Source organism: Lissotriton vulgaris, chromosome 4_1 (assembly GCF_964263255.1).
Source record: "Lissotriton vulgaris chromosome 4_1, aLisVul1.2, whole genome shotgun sequence".
Classification (NCBI taxonomy): Eukaryota; Metazoa; Chordata; class Amphibia; order Caudata; family Salamandridae; genus Lissotriton; species Lissotriton vulgaris.
The window spans coordinates 1,388,301,858-1,388,326,701 of NC_141691.1; the positions used below are offsets into that span (position 1 = coordinate 1,388,301,858).

Consider the following 24,844-nt stretch of genomic DNA (forward strand, 5'->3'; position numbering starts at 1 on the left):
ACTACTTTCTGGTACCCAGGAAGGACAAGGGCCTGCACCCTATCTTAGGACTCAGGAACGTCAACTGCTTGCTCCGGAAGGACAAGTTCAAGATGTTGACGCTCGCTCAGGTCTTGTCTGCCCTCGACCCTGGAGACTGGTTGGTAGCGTTGGACTTGCAGGACACTTACTTTCACATCTCAATCCTGCCAGCCGCCCGTCGTTACCTACGGTTCATGGTAGGCCATGAGCATTTTCAGTTTACTGTGCTCCCCTTTTGCCTTACCAGCGCCCCTCGGGTGTTTACAAAAGTGATGGTGGTGGTCGCAACTCATCTGCGCAAATCAGGGGTTCCAGTCTTCCCCTATCTTGACGACTGGCGGTTGATGGCGGGCTCACTCCAGACTGCCGCCTCCCACATCCAGACTACGGCATTCACTGGGGTTCTCCATCAATGTGCTGAAGTCACACCTGATCCCCTCTCAGAAGCTCCTCTTTATCGGAGTGGTACTAGACCCAACGCAGTTTCGGGTCTATCCTCCCGAACAGCGGGTCCGGAATATTCAGGCTATGATTCTGATCTTTCAGCCTCTATCTCGGGTTTCGGTCAGGATGATACTGAGGCTGCTGGGCCTCATGGCCTCCTGCATCCTGCTGGTCCATCATGCCAGGTGGCATATGCGGGCTCTGCAGTGGGACCTGCATGACAACTGCAGTGGTGGCTCACGAACCAGGATTGGGCCAACAGCAGATCCCTCTCCCTTCTCCAACCAGAGCACATAGTGGTGACAGACGCATCCCTTCTGGGATGAGGCGACGACATGGGAGAGGCGGAGTTCAGAGACCTCTGGTCTCCAGCGAAGTCCGGGCTACACATAAACCTTCTGGAGCTCCGGGCAATCCTTCCCTCTGTCCGGGAAGAGTAGTGCAGGTGTTCACGGACAACACCACCGCCATGTGGTACTGCAACAAACAAGGCGGGGTGGGGTCGTGGACCCGATGTCAAGAGGCCTTCCGCCTCTGGACATGGCTGGAACATCAGGGCATATCCCTGGTAGTTCAACACCTGGCAGGTTGCTTGAACGCCAGGGCGGACTAACTTAGCTGCCGGTGCATGATGGATTACGAATAGCGTCTTCACTCGGAGGTGGTGCAAGGTCTCTTTCGACAGTGGGGAGAGCCTTGAGTAGATCTATTCACCACTGAAGAGAACGCACAATGTCAGCAATTCTGCGCGTTGGAATTTCCAAGGCGGCATTTGCTAGGCGCCGCTCTTCGTCGCAAGTGGAGTTGCGGTTTGTTGTACGCCTTTCCGCCTATACCACTTCTACCCAGAGTGCCGAAGAAGATCAAGCACGACCGGGTCCTAGTCATTCTGGTGTTTCCGGATTGGGCACAAAGAGTCTGGTATCCTGAGCTGCTCAACATGGCCATCGATCCTCCAATCCGACTGCCTCTTCGGTAGGATCTTCTGTCACAGCAGCAGGGGACGGTCCTCCACCGCGGCAGTTGACGTCATTTGACTTGCCTCCCAAAGTTTGTGATGTAATCTTGGCAGCCAGGCGTCCCTCCACTAAGACGGTATACGCCTGACAGTGGAACAAATTTGTTGGCATGGTGCACAGCAAAGGCTGTGGATCCCCTTTCTGCCCCTCTTTCTGAGTTTCTCTTGTTCCTCCTCTCTTTGGCCCAGCAGGGCTCTGCTCTGAGCACTATCAAGGGCTATCTTTTGGCCATTTCCTCCTTTCTTCGGCTTCCTGTTCAGCCTTCTCCCTTCAAGTCCCTGGTTGTAAATCGTTTCTTGAAAGACATAACTCATCTCTTTCCTCCTATTCCTTTTGTTATGCCTTATTGGGACTTGAATCTGGTCTGACCTATTTAATGTGCGCTCCCTTTGAGCCGCTTCACAATTGTCCTTTAAGGCTTTTAACTCTTAAGGCTGCATTCCAGTTGGCCATCACATCTGCCAGAAGAGTGAGTGAGCTCCAGGCTCTTTCATCCAAGCCTCCTTTTCTGTCTGTACACCCGGACAAGGTTTCCTCAAGACTCATCCATCCTTCCTTCCCAAGGTTGTCCCCTCCTTTCACATTGGGCAAACCATCACTTTGCCCACCTTCTTTCCGCCTCCTTACCCTTGAAAAGAGGAAGAGAGGCTCCACCGTCTGGACCCAAAATGTGCTCTTTCTTTTTATCTGGATCGCACCAAACAGTTCTGGGTGGATGTTGGCTACGTGGGGGCCAAGAAAGGTCGGGACGTACTCAAGCAGACTATCTCCAGATAGGTCGTTTAGTGTATCAAAGCCTGCTATTCTATAGCAAAGAAGGAGCCTCCAGTGGGGCTGCGTCCCCATTCCACCAGGGCGAATGCATCCACTACTGCTTTGGGACAAGGACTTCCTCTGAATTACATCTGTCAGGCAGCTACATGGTCATCGCTGCACACGTTTACGAGAAACTACTGCCTCGAAAGCCAAGTCCGAAGAGATGGCTTCTTTGGCCGTTCTGTTCTCCAGGACTTTTTTGATGTGAACTTGGTTCGCACACCCACCACCGGGTTGGTATTGCTGGGGTATCTATTCTAAGGGTAGGAATCTATAACTAACTCTTTCTTTCAGATGAACAAGTTACTTATCTTCGATAACAATATATCTGTAAGAAACATAGGTTAGTTCTAGATTCCTTACCGCCCCACCCAGCCTCCCTGTTCTGCGAACTGACTTCTAGAGTTAAGGACATCCTTTCAGGGCCCTAGTTTTGTGCACCCATGGTCAGTTTCTTGCATGGCTCTGCGTTTCTTATGCGGAAAGTCGTGTACAGAACTGACGTCAGCGTGCAAGGGCGGCTTCTAAGTAGCTACCGCAACGTCATCCCGGCAGCCACAATGCCAACGACGGGCGCGGAGCTGACCGACGCCACCATCCGATGCTCAGAGGTACTGCTGTCGAAAAAACTTTCTGGATCCAGTCTGACGGGGTAATTCTAAGGTAAGGAATCTATAACTAACCTATGTTTCTTACAGATATATTGTTACTGAAGGTAAGTAACTTGTTGAATAGGAAGAAAAGCAGTAACTGGGACAAGGGAAATACAGCGGATTCATTGGTGCATTAAATAGTACTAGTTCAGGAATCAAGGAAACAAGGGATAGCTAAGGATTAGGAGTCAAGAAGCACTGAAGACCGTTCTAATTCAGTAACAAGGAATGCTATAGCTCAGGAACAGGAATCAAGGGAAGACTGAAGGCAGTGCTAGTTCAGGAACAAGGATGACTATAGCTCAGGAATCAAGGTAACACTGAAGGCAGTGCTGGCTCAGGGAACAATAAATAGCTACAGTTCAGGAGTCAATAGAGCACTGCATGCAGTGCTAATCAGTAACAAGGAATAGCTGCAGCTCAGGAACAAGGAATACCTATAGCTCAGAAATCAAGAAAACACTGGTAGGCAGTGCTGCTTCAAGAACAAGGATATCTATAGCTCAGGAATCAAGGAATATCAAAAGCTCAGGAAACATGGATATCAAAGGTCAGGAAACTAGGATCGGTCTCAGCAGAACACACCTTCAATGACCAACAATGGACAGAAAGGCGCTGGGGCTTAAAAGAGTTCACAGTAATTACATGCATCTATTGTGAGCAGGCTAGCGGCAGCCAGCCACAGGCGAGTTGAATTCCTCCACCCATCCTTGGCCTGCAGGGGTGGAGACGAAGCAGTGAGCAAGGAATTCCAGGTTAGGAGTTTCAGACATGAGCAGGCTGGCTTTAAGCATGAGCAGGCTGGCTTTCACAAAACCCGGCATGGATTAGGAATGGATGGCACTTTCCAAGTAGCATCCAAATGGCTGGAAATCAGTATATGCTTGCAGGGGAGGGTCCGGAAGCTTATTAGAACACTGGAAAGCCCCATAATTCGCCCACCTAGTGGTGGGCACAAGAGTACAGAGAGCACATGGTGACAGTGATTGTAAACTGAATAAATGTGCCTTCAATGGTACATTACATTGAGCACCTTGGGTTGCCTTATGGGAAGCCCAGGCCCGCCTGGTGAAGACATATGGAGAGAGGAATCCCCCAGACAGATTTGTGTATTTCTACATTCATGTGAGCTGAGTGGAACACACATGGAGACAGAAAGGAAGAAGCTCCTTTAATAATTCAAAAGAGTACTCTGACTCGGTGTCAGATCACAAGGAAGGTCTTGGTCACATCTCCGGAAGGGAGATGGGGCTTATACGGGAATTATAAAGAGTAGGGCTGGGATTCTGGAATTAACTTTTTGACCAATGTTTCACTGTGGCTGGGTTCCAGGTGTGAACTCTGGACACTTTCGTGAATTGTGTTGTGGGTCAATCAGCTCGGATTCTTGGCTGCTCTGACAGACAGGCTTTCATGAATAAAGAAGAGAAAGCGTCCACTTCAAAAGAAGCAGAACCCTAATCTAAAACTTCAATGACGCTGACCTTAAATTCCATTTTACTGTCTGGAAATGTACTATAAGAACGGGAGGTTGAGGCCCCAAACTTTGTCATCAGCCAAGCAGCCACACGGGCTTTGTGAGAAGGGAAATCTCTGCAAGACTTCTCAATGTGACCAGTATTGGCCTGCTGCTGGGTGAGGGTACATCGCCCAGGACACGAAGATCACCTTGCCTGAAGCACCACACCTGCCTGCTTGCCACGACCAGTGTGCCCTGTGAGGAAGAGGAGAGTGTTAGAGGAAGCCAGGTCCAGTGGGGATCCCTGCGACAGGATTCCCTTAGCAAAGTGTAAAGCTGTGCACTGATCGGGTTGTTGCCTATGTGGCGTGTCAGCTCTGTGAACTCCATATGCCAGGGGGGAGGGCTGCTGGAGACTGAGCTGAGAGCGAACCGTCGTATGGACCTGGTTGAACTTGTACTGCCACACTGTGTTGCCCCCACATGCAAGAGGGGGTCCCCAATGAAGTTATCACTGCTTCGCTGGGACCCGTGACCATCTGAGTGTGGACGCCTGGCCTAAGGAAGTCGGCACTCGTGTTAATCTAAGTACCGGGGCACCACTGTATGCCAGATGGGGCTGCTGGTACCAATGTGCCCAAGGATTGCGGTCATTACCCAAAGGTGAGACTGAGGCTACATTCGGCAAGTCGGGCTCAATTTGCAAGGGATTTGCACCTGACTGGAGGGCTGACAAGGGTGAGGTGGCAGAGAATGACTCCAGCAGCACCGCTCAGGAGACAGAGCCTGCGCCGCTGGGTGCTGCTGCTTGGGTCGCGAACAGCTCGCCTTCTCTGAACTGGTCAGGACACGCGGGTGCCCACTCTGAGGGTACCCGTTGCTCTGCCAAACTACAATGTGCTGTGAGAGTGGGTAACATGAGAACTGGGCCAGTTGGGCCCCAGTGACTTGCTTCTAACAATAATGTGGCACTATAGACACTTTTGATTAAAGTGGAACTCTTGAGTACAGCCTAATAGTAGGCATTTGCTGGATGCGGCAACCAGTGAATGGGGAATAATCCCGAACACGGTACATGAAGGAGGTTGACAGGGGTTTGCCTGACAACTAGTAGAGCCCCAACCTCAATGAGGGATTGGGTTTTTACCTCTGAGTGCCATATACCTTTGCATGTATAGAGTTAGAAATAAATACTTCTTTTTAGGTCTCGCCTATAATATCCCGTAGGGATCGAATAGGCGAGATTGTAGCCTCGGCATCAGACTTCAAAGGAAGCCACTCCCCCGCCTCCCCATCAGACTTCAAAGGAAGCCGCTCCCGCGCCACGCAATGGCGAGAGCTTTTTTTTTTTTTAGCTTCAGTCTCTGTGCTGCTGCACCACTCTCCGCCCCCACACTTTTTCTCTCCTTCAACCTGACTAGCATATTACTTTGTTGCATTCCGCACGAAGGTTTCTGATTTTCAAACATGCCAACACCACAGTAACCTTGGGTGCGGGCACAATATCGTTACATCGCTTTCTGATGCGTTCTTTTCGTTGTGCATTGCTTTATCCATTAGTCTCTTTTTCATGCCCTGTACTTTGCCTGGTTGCCATGCCGACTGCGGAAGCCTCGCCGCATCAGGCCATTTCCTACATTCCAGACGTTCCATCACACGCAGGATAACTAGCTGATAGCGATACCTTCCGAGGAATGAACGCCCCCTTGAGGCTCTCTTCCCACCTTCTGTTTGGTGCGCGCTCTTCACTTGTCCTATATATACTGGCCCACCCTTTATGGATTCCACATTATCCACAGTCGATACGAGGAATGAGCACAGGTCGTTTACGGCTCCAGGTAAGCGGGATGCCTCCCTTTCCGGCTTTGTACTTTCTTGCGAGTTGGGACTTATACAGCCTGTTGTCCTTTGCACGCCGATCTTCGACATCATTGCTGTGCTCGCTTTCATTGTCCCCAAGTATTTAACCCATTTTAGTGCTGCCTTTCCACGGTGTTCTGCTGTCCTTCCTTGCTTTTAAGGTCGACCCCCTCATTGCATTCTACTTCTCCCTGTGGGGCACGGTACATGGGTCCTTCACCTACTGATTCTAGGCATTACCTTAGTGTTTGCTTCTCGTTGTTCGCATACCATATAATTCACCACAGTGCTGCTTTCTCGCTGTACTCTGTCACCTTTTTAATGATTCCCATGGCGGCCTACACCCCTAAGGGTCTCTGACCGCTACCTGTGGGCCGGTGCGTGTTTTATTAACTTCTTTGTATGCATGTTTACTACCAGGGCCTTAGTTGGGTCTCAATTACCCTTGCGCTTGCCTGTAACACTTGTGCTTTTTACATTAGACCTCACCTGTCCTCTCTGTTCCGTCTTTCGCACTGGTTCTGGATAGACTCGATTTTGTCACATTTTAGGTGGGCTAGCCTTTACATCCCTGACATCCTTGCTTATGTACATTACGCTTTCTCCCCCCGTGGCAGACGCATCAATTGGGCCCTTATCAAGGAGGCTTTCTCTGTCAAGGAGTCGCAATCTCAAACGTGACCTCTCCCACACACGGAAACGGTCCAGTCACACGAGGAGACCATTTTACTTCGGAACCCATCTGAGCCGTTAAGAACAAACATACAGTATGTATCATTGAGTGTCTAGACACCACCCATTCTGATCGTTTATTGGTTCTGCTTTTTATCGTATAGAGTTTTGGATACTCCACCTGTGGCCGTATATGGTGGTAACCCCTTGTCACTTTTGAAACCTTGCTGATCAGGTGACTACTTCATCTGCCACAGTATTATCTCACCGCTCCAGGTTCTATGCGCCCCAGACCGCATCCTGGCAGTGTCTCCAATGTGTCTTTCCACACACCTTACCCCATGGCTTTGCGGCACACCCAGCTTCTTTCATCGCTTGTTCTCCTCTTTCCATTCAGGATACCGTTCGGCTATAGACCTGCCACCATTACTTAGTTGTTTCCGCCATATTATGTTTCTACCCTGACATAGGACCTACAGTGCACACTGACGTCCTCTGCACACGCCCATTACTTCTTCTACTCCACCCACTCATGTTACCATTCTGACTTAGAACCCAGAGTACACACTGATGACCAATTTTTAGACACTCAGTAGGTCCCTGGACTAATCATCAGTCGCTACTTTTATGCGATATTTCGACATCCCACGTCAATTGAGGTGATTCCGTACAGACCGCCTGGACAGTGACATAACTCCTTCACATGACTTGCACTACGCACCTTAGAGATGAGTAATAGATTCCCTTACATATCACCTAAGACTCACAAGTGTAAGATGTGCTCTGATTAGGCAGCTGATTGTGGTAACACTTATCAGTCCAGAATATGCTGGTTATAACCTAAGCTGGAGATCGCCTTTTTCTAGTCTGAAAAATTGTGCATCAAAAAATATTGACCTCCTTTTAATCCCCCTCACACCCCCCCTCACCCTCACACACACCCTCACACCCACACCCCCTCACCCCCTCACCCTCACACACCCTCACACACCCTCACCCTCACACACCCTCACACACCCTCACCCTCACACACCCTCACACACACACTCATCCTCACTCACCTTCACTCACCCTCACACACCCTCACTCACCCTCACCCTCACACATCCTCACACACCCTCACCCCTCACCCTCACCCTCACACCCCATCACCCTCACAACCCTCTCACCCTCACACCCCCTCACCCACCCTCACCCTCAACACCCTCACCCACCCTCACTCACCCTCACCAGCATAGTATAACAAAACATAGCATAACAAAACACAGCATAGCATAACAAAAAAAGCATAGGATAGCAAAACATAGCATAACATAACAAAACAAAGCATTGGATAGCAAAACAAAACATAGCATAACAAAACAATACATAGCATAGCATAACAAAGCATAGCATAGCATAACAAAGCATAGGATAGCATAACAAAACATAGCATAAGAAAACAAAGCATAGCAGAACATAACAAAGCATAGCAAAACAAAACATAGCATAGTATAACAAAGCACAGCATAGCAAGACAAAGCATAGCATAATAAAACACAACAAAATATAGCATAACAAAACATAGCTTAGCATAACAAAGCATAGCATAGCAAAACACAACAAAACATAGCATAGCATAACACAACAAAACATAGCATAGCATAATAAAAAGCATAGGATAGCAAAACTAAACATAGCATAGCATAACATAACAAAGCATAGGATAGCAAAACAAAACATAGCATAGCATAACAAAACATAGCATAACATAAAGAAATATAGCATAACAAAACACAACCCATAGCATAACAAAATATAACACAACAAAACATAGCATAGCTTAACAAAACACAAGAAAACATAGCATAGCAAAACAAAACATAGAATAGCATAGCAAAACATAGCATAGCATACCAAACACAACAAAGCATAGCATAACAAAACATAGCATAGCAAAATAAAGCATAGCATAATAAAACACAACAAAACATAGCATATCATAACAAAACATAGCATAGCATAAAAAGCATAGCATAGCAAAACAGCATAGCATAACAAAACACAGCATAGCATAGCATAACAAATCAAAGCATAGGATAGCAAAACATAGCATAGCATTACAAAACAAAACATAGGATAGCAAAACAAAACATAGCATAGCATACAGAATCGCTCAGCACCACCACAGCATCACTCGGGCACCACAACATCACTATGCGCTACCACAGCATCACTGAACGCCACAGCATCACTCGTTCGCCTTCACAACATCACTCAGCGCCACCACAGCATCAATCTGTGCAACCATTCAACAACAACTGTTCAAATATGTTCTCGCAATGTTTCAAGCTTTATTACCGACGCTGTTCTTCCCAAAAAGGAAGTCCCGCTTAAACGCCCCCATAAAACCGCCTCGTGGTACACGGAGACTCTGAGAGACAAACGTCTCTGCAGGAAATCAGAAAGACGTTGGCAAACCGATTATTCAATGGAAAATAAAAAACTATCGAGAAGCTATCAGCGAATACAAAAGTCTGATAAAAGAATCCCAGGCCTCATACTTCTCTGAGAAAATCGTGCTTGCAAAATCCAACCCAAGGAAATTTTCAAAATCATAAAAAAATTAACAAAACAACCCCCCAGCCTACTGGTGGACAATTCCACCACCCACTGTAACAATGTAGCCGAATTTTTTCATCAGAAAATAAGCAAAATATACTCGGCCTTTCCCCCGAACAACTTCACCCCCCTAACCCCTCCCTTACAACCCACTGATCTCCCTTCCAGCCAACAGCTACCAACGCTGTCTCATTTTCCTCCATTGGATCTTGCCTCGCTTGAACCTTTAGCACGGAAAGTCAAATCTGGATCCCCCAATGATCCAGCCCCACCCGAGATAATAATGGCAGCCTCACAGACCACCCTGCCCATTCTAAAGGAGGTTTTAAATACCTCCATCTCCACGGGCACGGTTCCCACCGTATGGAAGCAGGCTATGGTGAGAGCCCTGCTAAAGAAGCCTAACCTGGACCCCACGGATCTAAGTAACTACCGCCCCATATCCCTGCTCCCCTGGGCAAGCAAGATCCTGGAGAAATATATAAACCACCAGTTAATAAACTTCCTGGAAGATTACCATTTACTGGACCCCACTCAGACTGGCTTTAGACCCAAACATGGGACCGAGACCGCCCTCCTCATGGTCACCGAGGAGGCTAGAAAAATCCTAGATCAGGGAGGATCAGTGGCAGTGATCCTCCTTGATCTCAGTGCGGCCTTTGATACGGTCAGCCATGACACCCTGCTGTACCGTATGTCCCAGGTCGGGATCAAGGGCAAAGCGTGGTCCTGGTTTCAGTCGTTTTTAGAAGACAGATCCTTCCGTGTATTCGAAGGCGAGTCTGTGTCCACCAGCAGACCTCTGAAATGCGGTGTCCCCCAAGGCTCCTCTCTAAGCCCTGCACTTTTTAACCTGTACATGAGGCCACTGGCCGACGTCGTCCGCCCATTCGGGATTAAGATCATCTCCTATGCGGACGACACGCAGCTGGTGGTCTCCATGACGCAGGAAGCCAATCTTCCTGTGCAGGGCGGGCTTAGAGAATGTCTGGAGGAAGTGAAGACTTGGATGTCCCAATCGTCCTTAAAACTAAATGGGGACAAAACCGAGCTCATGGTCCTAGGCCTCCCGGTCCCCAGCTTCCCCGTCGCCCTGTGGCCGCCCAGTATGGGCCCTCCACCAACCCCCAAAAACAGCATTAAAAGCCTTGGAATTTGGATGGACAGATCCCTGTCCTTCAACGTACAAGCCATGAAAACTCTCAGCCACCTGCTTTGGCATCATGAGGATGCTTAAGAAAATGTTCCCCCTCCTCCCCATGGAAGCCAAACAAGCAGCTGTACAAGGCCTGATTCAATCCCGCCTTGATTTTAATAATGTACTTTACCTCGGTGCTCCGGATTCTACCTTGAGAAGGTTCCAAATAGTTCAGAACTGCGCTGCACGCATGTTACTCGACCTTCCCCGCAAACAGTCAGTAAGGTCCGGACTGGCAACCCTCCACTGGCTACCGGTGCGCCAGAGAGTTATGTTCAAAGCCATGTGCATAGCTCACCAGTCATTCTGGAACACCGGCCCCAGGATCACACAAGATCTAATCACCCACTACGTGCCCAATAGGAATTTACGATCTAACCAGACCTTTCTTGCAGTGATCCCGAGAGTCACAAGATCCAGATCTGGAGGTAGGACGTTTTCCTACAATGCTGCTAGGGCCTGGAATGCCCTCCCACTGTATCTAAGAGCTAATCCCAACCTTACGGCCTTCCGTAAACAGTTGAAAACCCTCCTATTTCACCCAGTCTAACTAACTCCCACTCTCTTCCCTTGAGTTCCTCATGGTCGGATTCACGGTATTCCTAGCGCTTGGACGCCTCCGGGCAGCAATTCGCGCTCTACAAATTCACATCCTACCCTACCCTATTCTATTACAAATGTAACAAAAAGATGTTAATGTTTCACTTCTGTTCTTGGATTTTTGTCACAATAAAACACACTGAACATAATCTTCACAAAAGGTATTTACAAAAGTTTAAGCTATTGCCATTATAAATTACAATAACTTTTATTTAAGTATTAATTATTAAAAAATGTAAAAGCCATTGTTATTTGTAATATCAATAAATATAAGTCACGTAAATACAACACATATTGCATTACAAATGCTATAGGTGTCACATTTGCGAAAGTTAGAACTATTGGCATTGTAAATGAGAAAGCTATTAATTTCACTATTTCCAAAAACAAAACATAAATAAAAATTCTGTAGTAGGGGATCTCTATGTATAGTCCTAATCTAGTGAATAGTCCCGCTCATGAGCGTGGACCCCGGAGCAATCAAAAATAATCTCTTAAAGTGTCTAAAAATGCAGTCCTGCACAGACACTTAAAAGAGAATTTTAAGACATATAATGCAGCATATATCCACAGGCAGCATATATCCACAGGCGAAGCCCCTCGACGACGGGCTTCGCCGCCTCGACGTTGATGATCTGCGCCTTGACGTCGAATGTGATGATCTCCTTCTCGACGCCGAATGTCGAGTCGACGTCCGGGGCGAACGGCGGTGTCGCCTCGAAAGCGAGCGCCGACGCCGTCTGGAATCCTCACCACGTCGAAGTGTTGACGACGACGTCGAAGATGACGACGACGATGATGACGTCTTCAGCGGCGACCTCGACGGCAGTCTCGTCAGTCCCCTCAACGATGAACGTCGATGTCACCTCGACCCAGAGCCCTGGGGAGACGGGGAGCAGACCGCCGTCATGCCTCTCGACGCTGTCGTCGATGCCATCGACGTCGACGAACGGCGACGCTTTCTAGCCTTCTCTGCGCTGGGGAGCCCCCCAGAGGCCTCAGCATGGGCAGAGGAAGCAGATCCAGCATGCCCAGACCCACCTTGACTCTGCAGCCTTCTTTCTTCCAGTCCTTGGAGCCTGATCTTCTTTCTGTCTCTCAGGGTCCTGGAGGAGAAGGTCTAGTAAATCTCACACTTCTCAGGTAGAGGAGTAGAAGGGAGGCACAGGATACACACAGGGTGTGGGTCTGACTTGGCCTTCTTCCTAGAGCACTCCAGGCATTTATCAAACAATGCTGGCCTTTTTGACAAAAAGAAGTGCTCAGAACACTAGAAAAGGAAGAGGGCACCAAAACACGTCGAGTGTAAACACTCACACACTTTAAAAGTGCAAAATTCTTACAATAAACCCAAAAAAGGGAGAGCTCAATGCTCCAGGGTCCTGCTAGCAGGAGCCGGAAAAAAGAACTGAAAGTAAATGGGACCTGCTGGGCATTCTGGGATACTGAGAAACTTCTGGAAAGTTTTCTTAAAGGCACGGTATCCCTTTTTGAGCCACATAATGGCAGCCTATGGGGCTTGTCTGTCCTTCCCTTCCTCTCTATCATTCCAGAGGCTTTGTTGGTAAAAGAGGGAGTTTTTCTCTATGAAGAAAACTAGGAAAGCTGTGCTGTTTGTGGTTTTGGTGGAATGTCTAGTTGAAGTACTGGACAGTGTAACCTGTGGATATAGGCTGCATTATAGGTCTTTAAATTCTCTCTTAAGTATCTGTGCAGGACTGCATTTTTAGACACCTTAAGAGATTATTTTTGATTGCTCCGGGGTCCAATCTCATGAGCGGGACTATTCACTAGATTATGACGATAACAGAGATACCCCTACTACAGAACTGGAGTTACAGGACAGAAACTACTCCATATGTCATTTACAATACCAATAGCTCAAACTTTCCTAATGCAAGACTTATTGCATTGCAAATGCTTGTTTTATTATCTTAAAGCAGGTATTTGACTAGACATTGATTTATTGGTTCTATTGTGTGCACTTTGATGTATGAGTCGTGTTCACCAATCGGTTTCTACACTCCCTCTTATGGAGCCTTGACTGCTAGACCATAGCTACCACGGAGAGTCAAGTGCAGAAGGGATACTTGGCACACTTGACTTTGAGCGTTGGAGGTAGTGCTGTAACCCCGAGCCAATGACAAGGCAAGAGTATTAAGCAACCTCTACAAACGATATCTGTTGTATCTAGAATCTGGAAGAACCAGCATTCCATTGAGAGATTCTATTGCCAGAGGTGGTGGTGCGCTTACAAATCCGGACTATGAAAAGCCTGAGAAATAGGAGAGTGAGAATCCCTATCCTGAACAAGGTCTCTTTATGGTGAGAGGCGTGGGCCTTCAGTTTGGATATGGCCGACAGTTCATTTTAAGATATTGAATGACATTTTATTTTTGCGACAGAGGGAGACCAATACCCAAATATATTGTCCTGAAGAAGGTGGCTGAATCTTTTCTAAATCCACCGAAACATGTTAAAATATTCCTTATGTTGAATCCGATCACAACGAGTGACAAAAGATAAAGAATATCTACTTCCTCGGGACTCATAAAAATACCGGATTAGCAAATGTTACAGATACAGTAGTAATGTTCCTGAGGTTGCTCTCATTTTGATAGTTGCCTTTTTACCTGGCATTGTGTGACTTGTTGCGCCGATATTGTTGGTGGGGGGGGGGGTCTAAGAAGTGAATTGAGTGGTTTTCATTTCTGTCATATGGTACTGTTTTTAACTAATACAGATATCTTAACATGCTCTATGGTGATATGACACAACTGTTGGGCATTTACATGTGATTGTTATGATTTCAAAGCTTTATGTAACTCTCTACCTTGGTGGTACTTGTTTAAAATAACGGGATCCATAGTGGATGCGGGCCAATTGGTAGAGTGGTGTGGATGATTGAACTAACTGTGTGACATATTGTTTCCAAGGCGCTTTTTTTTTAATCTTACTGACACTTGCTCAGGAATCATAGCAGGTCGGGCCCCGGGACATCATGAGTACAAGGCCTCAACCACCAAGTTTAGACCCGGTAGCCCTTGCATGCCCAGTGGTCCTCTGAAAGGGGTTCTGACACTCACGTGTTGAATTTTTTAGTTTGCCAAATTCTCTAAAGGGTCGTTTATACCCCAAAATAGTTTTTGAAGTATACAAAGATTGTACAGTTTCAAAATAAACGTAGCAGTGGAGTCATTTTTTAAAATATGCACACTGCTTGGTCTAATAGTTGACATGCAATTTATCTCTGACATCTCTATGAAATCTCAGATCATTTATATTAAAGACGATGGGCTGCTTTTAAAAAATAGTTTTCCATTTGGGAGTGCAAACATAGTGATGTTGGCCTTTTCTTCCTTGCAAGCCACCCCCTGTGTTTGTAGCCAATCCCAGGGGGTCACAAATTATGAACTTCCTGATTAACCTTCATTAGTCAGGTAATTCTGCGACCACTAGCGCATGGTGATTTTGCAGTGCAGCCTATTAGTACATAGGCCCCCGAGCACAATCAAGATGCTGTTCGTAAAAAGTCTGCGCCCAATTTGTGGTCACTGTTTGTGAAGAGACTCTTAGTACATCTGGCCCAGAGTTCCCATAGAGAAGATCTCAGACAACTCTACAGGGATCTGTACAGTCCCTCAGTTTGAGGAGAATGCTTTAAGACATTGGGGTTGGAACGCATTCAGAGCAGCAAATTAGTTTTCCTTCTTCTCAGACTCTCGAGACACCATTTAGTTACTGTAACTGTGCAAAGTATTTCTCGGCACTACTCGAGCAACAAAAGGGACAAATCCAAAACGCAGAGGAATATTAGAAAAAGTAGGGTGTGTGCTCTACGACCTGTCTCTACAGAGGAATCTGCTCTGTTGTTATGTTTGGTGTATTGGTACAGAACCACCACTAGGTGGAAACCATTGTAGGGTATTTTTCATCAGCAGGAAGTAACTATTACCAAATTCCTTACATTCCAAAACACATATTTTCTTTTTGAAAGTGTTCTGTGTTACCCATTGCCACGAACAAAGCAGATTTATTAAGTCATATGCCTATTCGAAGTCACTAGAAGAAGGGGGCAGCCATGCTGAAAACGCTGCTTGGAGCGGTTGCCGTGGCAGGTTGGCAGCCGTGTCCCATTTGGTCCCTTTGTACCTTAGGACTTGCCCCTCTCTCTCCTGCCGGCTGCCTGTATCACTTTCACCAGCCCCGATACTCCATTCTGATCTCCAGCTGCCAAGGTTTTTACTGCCAACCTCCTTACTGGCCCTTTCCATGCTCGTCTCCTTAGGAGAGGCCTCCACTGTTAGCAGAACAAGACTGCATACCAGAGGATCACTCTGGCCCAGACTCCTCCAAGGCCTGAGGGTATATTCCACCCCTGTGCTTCCAGAACCAGAGATCTGGCATGTAAGGAGTTAAGTCACTCATAGGACAGGGTCATAGTGCGAGCCACCAGTGACCTTGAGCGCCTTGAGACCCTCCCAGGTGAGTAGCGCGCTTTATAAATGCCGTGATTGATTGATTGATTGATTGAGTGTGGTCTGTGCAGGACTGCCACCCCCGCATGGTCATTTGGAGTGAGCCACCCCTGCACGTGCAGAGCAGCTCTCCAGTCTGGTGTCTGTGTGTTTGGACCGAGGTGAAAGGTTGCATTTCTGCAGCATAGGATGTAAGTGGTGTATGCAGTCAAAGCTTGCATTGTTTATTGTGTGTGTCTTGAAAGCAATGGAGCATTCTCTCCGTGGGAGCCGCTTGTCTCTGACAGAAGCTTGCACTTCTGCACAACCTCTACCTGTACTGTATGAGGAAAGCTAACTCCAATGTCGTCTGCCCTATATCTGGCGGTGGGGGAGGGTTGTGTGTGTACGTGTGTTTGTGTAGTGTGTGTAGCGCGCGCACACGTGTGATCTGCATGTCTTGCTGAAGCTTGTGAAAGTCTTTTTTCCTATACAAAATCAAAGGGAATTGCTAACAGCTGTTTAGCTTTTTTGTAAAACGTTGGTGATGTTTTCCAAGTAGGAAAACAAATAGATGAAATGCACGATCAACTGTGTGATATGTCCCCATGAAGATCACGGACCCGCCCTCATCATCAAAACTTTTTTTCGCATCTAGAATCAAATGCATACTAAGTGTATACAAAGGAAACAAACATTTCAATAAATTATCATAATATATCTTACAACTTTTCCATAAAATACTAAAAACATACATCATCTAAGACGTTCATTTATATTACAATACAGTACTATTACTTTTCCTAAACTTATTGCACAAATACTTTAAATGTAATCACATGTTCGCAAGGCTACGGGTTTTTAAGGCTGCACAAAAAAATGAAGCCATCGCAGAGCATACATAAGGTGTCTAGTTGTAGCATGACAAAAACTGCAGTAATGTAATTATGCAAGCAAAATTTCTTCAAAAGAGGGATAATAAATCTGTTTCTCTCCTTTGTGTAAAAGTGACAAAAATGTAATATATGTGCAATCGATTGTTTTGAACAGGACTCACATGGGCTACATTCCAATCAATTCAGAGAAAACACATTTACCGGATAGCCCAACATTATTGTTATATAACCTAGACAAAAACTTGGCAGAATGTAACTATGACGATTATTCACAACAGGGGTAAGATACGACGATGAGGGGGGGGTGGTCTCTTGTTATATGCAATTACTGTAGCTTTGTCTTTGTTTATATTCCATCTACCTTGTGCGCATTCCTCTAAAAAAATGTTTATTCGTTTCACTTTTGAGAAGGTTTCACACTGTGCCGGATGGAAATAAAGGCCCCCTAGCCCCAAAGATTCAAGAGTGCGCCTTATATAATATAGCCATGACATTTTAGATTCAAAATGCAATTTCATAATATCACTTAGAATACATTGATTTGGCTGGACCACCTTTCGATTCCATATCGACAGCCAAAGTAACAAAGGGGCCAGTTTCATTTTACCAGTAATATAGAGTAACCCTAGTTCTTTATGAACAATAACATTTGTACAGGCCTTTGGGACGGACAATAACCTCTTAGTTTTTTTCCGCCATCGGGTTCGGATGAGGATCGAGACGCTCCAGATCAACTTCAGAGAAAAGTGATTTATCGGCGCGTATTCCCTTTCCAATTCGACGGTATTGTTATCGAACGCGTTTCATTTCCATTCCAACGCGTTGCAAATTCAAAATCGAAGAGAAAAACTTGGATCTACGTCGACGAACAGGAGGCCTTTCTCGACGCAGTCAAGCCCGGAGTCCATGGAAAGGACTCCATTCAAAAAATGTCCAACGTGTGGTGCTAAGTTCCCACACAAGGACCTACACGAGGTGTGCAACCTCTGTCTATCGCCTGAACACGAATCCAGGGACTGCAAAGCCTGCGCAGCATTCTCCTCCAAGCTAACGATTAGAAATCGTCGAGCTCGAAGACACGAGGTTTCCAGAATGCAGTCGGAGGCGATCCCGGAGCTGTTCGGAGACGAGCAAATTGAGGAAGAAGAGGATCAGTCGGGGTCGGAAGGGGACCAGTCGGAGGTTGAAGAACTCATCGAGCAACAAACCGTGAGTGACGACGTCCCCTTACCGAAAAACCGACCCCGTGCGGTAACGACCCCGCCTTCGGGCCAGGTCAAACCGCAGAAAAAAGTTTCCGACGCCCCGCCCTCGGGCCCGGCAACGAAACCGAAACTGAAACCAAAACACTCGGACTCCCACCATGTCGGATCCGAGAAAAGGGCGACATCGACTTCGGCACCGAGGCTACATACAAGGGAAAGCTCGGTATCGAAACATTCCATGTCGAAACATAAATATGATTTGTCGTCCAAGATTCACTCGATACCCAGGAAGTCGGAATCGAGTAGACATTCGGTGCCGAAAACACTAAACACTGACGATCGAAAACATAAGCACCTTTCGGAACCAGGACCTTCGGTACCGATTCAGGAGCAACAGACAGATCCCAAACAAAAGATCTTGTTTATCGATCCGCAAACTGGCAAAGTGGTCACGAAGAAGAGAAAGAATGAACAGACAGAAGATAAATCTCTTCCTTCAAAAAAGAGAACAATGGGGACAAATATAACTCCTCCTGCTTCTCCTCGACCTAAAGTCACACCCTCTTCTCCTATTCCTCACACTAGGCCAAATATTCCTACACCTTCCACACCAAGACCAGCTACACCTCAGTCTGATGTAGACAGTGATCTAGGGGAGGGAGAACCTCAAGGGGATGACGAAACCATCCCAGATGAGGATGACCAATGGGAAAATTATGACGTAGGGTCAGATGAGGACAACGACCCAGAGTTATATCCCTCAAAGCCTTCACCACCTGATGATAACACAGGGTTTGTGCAGCTCATTAATAGGGCAGCAAAATATCATAAAGTAGATATACATACAGAACCTCAAATAGAGGATTTCCTGTTAGAGACTCTACCTAATGCACAAAGAACATCAGGTACTCTTCCTATGTTGAAGGGTCTTCTCAGTCACACAGAAGAAATATTCAAAGACCCAGTGAGGGCTAGGGTGTTAAACCCAAGAATTGATAAAAAATATAAGGCGGCTCCAAAGGATCCAATATTTATTAAAGGGCATGTACCTCTAGACTCGCTGGTGGTCTCAAACGCTCGTAAAAGAGCAAACTCATTATCTACAGGAGAGGCTCCTCCACCTGATAAAGAGTCAAAATTAATAGATGCATCAGGCAAAAGAGTAGCATCACAGGCGGCAAATAGCTGGCGTATAGCCAATACACAGGCACTACTCGCACGTTATGACAGGGCACATTATGATGAATTAGAAAAACTCATCACACATCTCCCCAAAGAACATCAGAAAAAGGCAGATCAGTTAATACAGGAAGGTAAAATAATAACTAATACTTCCATTAAGTGCGCCCTAGACGCAGCAGACACTGCAGCAAGATCTATCAACACCAGTGTCATGTTAAGGAGGCATGCATGGCTTAGAATCTCAGGATTCAAACAGGAAGTACAAACGGCCCTACTGAACAAACCATTTGATCAAAAGACACTGTTTGGTTCAAGCACAGATGAGACCTTAGAAAAAATGAAAAAAGATACAGAAACGGCTAAGTCAATGGGAGCATTGCAACAGCCAACACAAAGAGGTTCCTTTCGTAGATCCACCTATAGAGGGGGCTCAAAGATAGGAACAAATCAGCAATCCACCTCTTTCACACCAACATCACCCAGAGGTAATTCAAGAGGCAGTTACAGAGGTAACAACAACAAGGGTAGAGGCCGCGGAAATAATAACAACCGCAACGCCTCAACACCAAAACAGTGACTTCATAGAACTCCCCCCAGACCACATAACACCGGTCGGGGGACGTCTATCACAGTTCCTACCTGTCTGGGAGAACATCACATCAGACAAGTGGGTGAGACAAATTATCCAACATGGTTATTGCCTGGAACTCACAGCTACCCCACCAAACATCCCCCCCAAACAGCGTCCAATGAGTCAAGATCATCTGACATTGTTAAGAGAAGAGGTACTAGCACTTCTACAAAAGCATGCAATAGAGAAGGTCCCAAAAGATCAACAAGGAACAGGAGTATACTCTCTATACTTCCTGATCCCCAAAAAGGACGGGTCCCTAAGACCAATATTAGACCTCAGACCTCTCAATGCTTACATAAATTCGGAGCATTTCCACATGGTCACGCTCCAACAAGTACTCCCTTTACTGAAGAAAGGGGACTTTCTTTCTACACTGGATCTAAAAGACGCTTACTTTCATATCCCAATTCACAAAGCCCACAGAAAATACCTAAGGTTTGTATTAGAAGGACAACACTATCAGTTCAAAGTCCTTCCGTTCGGTGTCACAACAGCACCAAGAGTTTTCACAAAATGCCTAGCTGTGGTGGCAGCACACCTAAGAAGACAACAAATACATGTCTTCCCATACTTGGACGATTGGCTAATAAAGGCCAAGTCAAAAGAAGAATGTCTTCACAACACACAAAAGACAATTCAATTGCTGCACCACCTAGGGTTCACGGTGAACTACAAAAAATCACACCTGCAACCAAACCAGATTCAGCAATACCTGGGGGCTACGATAGACACAGAAAAGGCAATAGCATACCCCAACCCAATCAGGATACAAACAATGGTCGGGTTAATACAAAGATTTCAACCACAACACTCACTACCAGCACAAGTGTTTATGCAACTATTAGGCATGATGTCCTCCTGCATACTGCTAATACCACATGCCAGACTACAAATGCGTCCACTACAGGAGTGTCTAGCGACACAGTGGAATCAGGCTCAAGGTCAGATTACAGATCTGGTGTTGGTAAACGACCGGACGTATCGCTCTCTGAAGTGGTGGAACATAGAAAACATTTCCAAGAGACGGTCGTTCCTAGAGCCAATTCCACAAGTGATAATAACAGCGGACGCATCGCTCTCAGGATGGGGAGCGCATATGGACAAATACACAGTGCAGGGGAAGTGGAGTGTGCAGCAAAAGAAACTGCACATCAACTACCTAGAACTATTAGCAGTGTTTCTAGCACTAAAAGCTTTCCAAATGCAAATAACAGGCAAGGCAGTCCTGATCAGAACAGACAACATGACTGCAATGTATTATATTCAAAAACAGGGGGGGACACACTCTCTCCAACTATCCAAACTAGCACAGGACATTTGGAGATGGGCCATTCCTCAAAAGATCTATCTGTTAGCAGAACACCTACCAGGAGTTCAAAATCAGATAGCAGACATCCTAAGCAGACAGTCAGAACAAGTACACGAATGGGAGCTGCACGACCAAATACTGCAGCCATTCTTCCAAAAATGGGGGCAACCAGAGATAGATCTGTTTGCCAATCATCAGAACGCAAAATGCAAAAACTTCGCATCCAGGTACCCACACCAACGGTCCCAGGGCAATGCACTATGGATAAATTGGTCCAACAAATTTGCTTACGCGTTCCCTCCTCTACCACTAATTCCGTTACTGGTTCGGAAGCTGCAGCAACACTCAATGACAATGATACTAGTGGCACCCACGTGGGCAAGGCAGCCGTGGTTCACCACACTGCTACAACTCTCACAAGTACCACATCAAAAGCTAAGATTATTACCCATGCATCTTACACAGAACCATGGAGAAATAATGCACCCAGATCCCAAACAACTGAACCTAGCGATCTGGCTCCTGAGGTCATAGAGTTTGGATATTTAGATTTACCACCAGAATGTATGGAAATCATTAAACAAGCAAGACGTCCTACCACCAGAGCATGCTATGCAGCAAAATGGAAAAGGTTTGCTATACACTGTAACAGTAAGCACATCAACCCTCTGGACGCATCCACTAAACAAATCATTTGCTATTTACTACACTTGCAGCAATGTAACTTAGCATATACCTCTATAAGAGTTCATCTCGCAGCTATAGCGGCGTACCTACAAAACAGGCAACATCTTTCCCTGTTTAAAGTACCAGCAATTAAAGCTTTCATGGAAGGACTCAAAAGAGTCATTCCACCAAGAAGACCACCTTCCCCAGTCTGGAATCTCAACATAGTACTTACCAGACTAATGGGGCCACCCTTTGAACCTATGCATAGGTGTGAAATACAATTCCTCACATGGAAGGTGGCCTTCCTCATAGCTATCACGTCACTTAGAAGAGTAAGTGAGCTGCAAGCTTTTACAATTCAAGAACCATTTATGCAGTTACACCAAAATAAGGTGGTTCTTAGAACAAACCCAAAATTCTTACCAAAGGTAATTTCAGCATTCCACATCAATCAGTCAGTGGAATTACCGGTTTTCTTTCCAAAACCACAAACAGTAGCAGAAAGAGCCCTACATACATTAGATGTTAGAAGGGCCATATTGTACTATATAGAAAGAACACAAACTTTCAGAAAGACAAAACAGCTATTTGTTGCGTTTTCTCCAACACACAAAGGAAATCCCATCTCTAAAGCGGGCATTGCCAGATGGATTGTAAAATGCATTCAAATATGCTACTTAAAAGCAAAGAGAACATTAACTGTTCCTCCTAGAGCTCACTCTACACGTAAACTAGGAGCATCTATGGCATTTTTGGGAAACATTCCACTAGATGACATATGCAAAGCAGCTACCTGGGTTACACCGCACACCTTCACAAAACACTATTGTGTAGATGTGCTCACACAACACAACAAGCTAGAGTGGGACAAGCAGTATTAAAAACTTTATTTCAGACAGTTGCAACAGACACGGGCGACCACCGCTAGGGAGAGAACTGCTGTATAGTCTATTCATAATGTACCATCTGCAGCCCATATGCCTCGAACGGAATATGCTACTTACCAGTATGCATCTGTTCTTGGCATAGAGGGCTGCAGAGGGGTACATGCCCTCCCAGCCTCCCCGGAAACCTGTGTCTGTTCCAACATTATCTTATTTAGATACACTTACATGGGCATTCTTATCTGTATTCTACTACACTACTCCATCTAACCCTACTATGGCAAAACAATCTAAGGATGGAGCCGATGCCCATTCGCACTACCAACCAAGGGAGGAGTCACCAAGATACAAAAGACTCTCCAAGAGAAAAACAAAGTGCAATCATCCGAGCCCAACACCAGATGGCGATCTATTCATAATGTACCACTCTGCAGCCCTCTATGCCAAGAACAGATGCATACTGGTAAGTAGCATATTCCTTACTTTCTTTTTACTTCTTCCAACAGACATAATAAAGAACTTAGTTTTATTCACATGTAAGACAAAGTTCTTCATAAGATACATTGTTTGTGATGCAGATTTGTAGGGATAGAGGCGTTCTTGCCAGCAGACCTGCATCATCTGCGTACAGCAGGATGGGGAATTGAGTTCAGCTTGCGTTCTGGTGTCTATAACCTTATCTACCAAAAACTCATTTAATTTATTAGTGTACAATGAAAACAGGAAGGGCGCGAGTACACAATCCAGCCTTACTCTGTTTATGATGTGTTAAAGGGTCTAGTGCATTCTCCCAATCTGCCATGGCGGACCTTTGCAATAGCTCCTGCATATAATTGTCTGATGAATCATATTATTGCAGCATCCACCCCCATTTGCTTCATAATGTACCACAACCTGTTGTGGTTAACGCAACTGAAAGCGGATGAAAGGTCCATAAATGCCATATAGAGGTTCTCTTGCTTAGTCTGTGTGTATTTTGCTGCTAAAAGGGCCAGGTTCAGACATTGGTCCACGGTCCCTCTGCCTTTCCTGAACCCATATTGTACCTCTGCAAGAATCCCATTTTCAGCTGCCCAATCTTCCGTTCTGTTTAGTAATAGACGACCCATTACCTTTGCTGTGCTACCAATTAGCCCAATTGGCTGATAATTTGCACGGTCTGACCCATCCCCCTTTTAAATATCAGTGCAATTATAGACTGTTTCCAGGAGGAGAGAGGCCAAAATGGCATTAAACACTGCAGTAAGTAAAGGGGCCCAAAAGGTTCTATTATTTAAAAATATATCAACAGGGACCCCATCTGTTCCTGCTGCCTTTAGAGACGATGCTTGTGCCAATGCAAGCTCTACCACTTCCATTTTAAAAACTAAAGAAGAAGTAGCTCTAAAAATTTCAGGCTATTCTTGAGTACTATCAAACTTGTGCTTTTGGAAGATTTTTTGGAAGTGGTTTACCCACGTGTTTTCATCTATAAATACATCTATAGGTAGACCTACCTTCTCCTCTAGGGATGGAATGTTGACTACTTCCCAGAATGCTTTACTATCGTTGCTTTTGGCAGCTATCCTCAATTTTTCCCATGCTTCAGATCTCAATAGTTTTTTTCCGCTCTTCGATCAACTTTTTATACACTTCTCTCAGATTTTTAATTTGTAATTTATCACTTGGTTTTGACTTTAAAGCATTGCGGAGAATAACAGAGGCTTTTGAGCAGGTTTTATCAAACCAGCGAATTTGTTGCTGGTTTCGTACACCAGATGGGCGAGTTAGTTGTTTCTTAATACCCTCTAAAATCATTGTAAATGCTTTGATTACATGTTGCTTGTTTATTATGAGATTTAGACAGGTCAGGACCTCATTACAATTGGCCACTTCTCTTTCTATGGCACCATTGTGGAAATATTTGCGTGGTCACTAAATTCCGTCATCCTGATCTTTAACTCAGCGGAGGTGTTCTCGCAACTGATAGATATTATTATATAATCTATTGATGAAATAGTCCCCCCCCTGTAAAAAGTAGGAGTCATGTGTCCATTATTATAAGTTCGCAGTGTCCTAATCTCTAACTGCCAAACCATTAGTAGGTTGTTCAAGGAATTTCCTATAAATGGTATGTGTAAAATGATCTTTTGTGTCCTCAAATTGTATAGTTTGCTGGCATATGCGATAGTCTTCATTTATGCATTTTGCTATGTTAAAATCACCTGCCCATATAAAATAAAGTGGTTTTACTTGTGTAAATATTATATCCTCAAGTACTTCTTC

General features: G+C 45.7%; 1 protein-coding gene across 2 annotated transcripts in view; it reads left to right on the forward strand.

Annotated features, from left to right (window-relative positions):
- The window catches only part of ABHD3 (abhydrolase domain containing 3, phospholipase), a 379,776-nt gene that overhangs the window by 168,316 nt on the left and 186,616 nt on the right, over nt 1-24,844 (forward strand). The gene's annotated exons all lie outside the window — the stretch shown is intronic.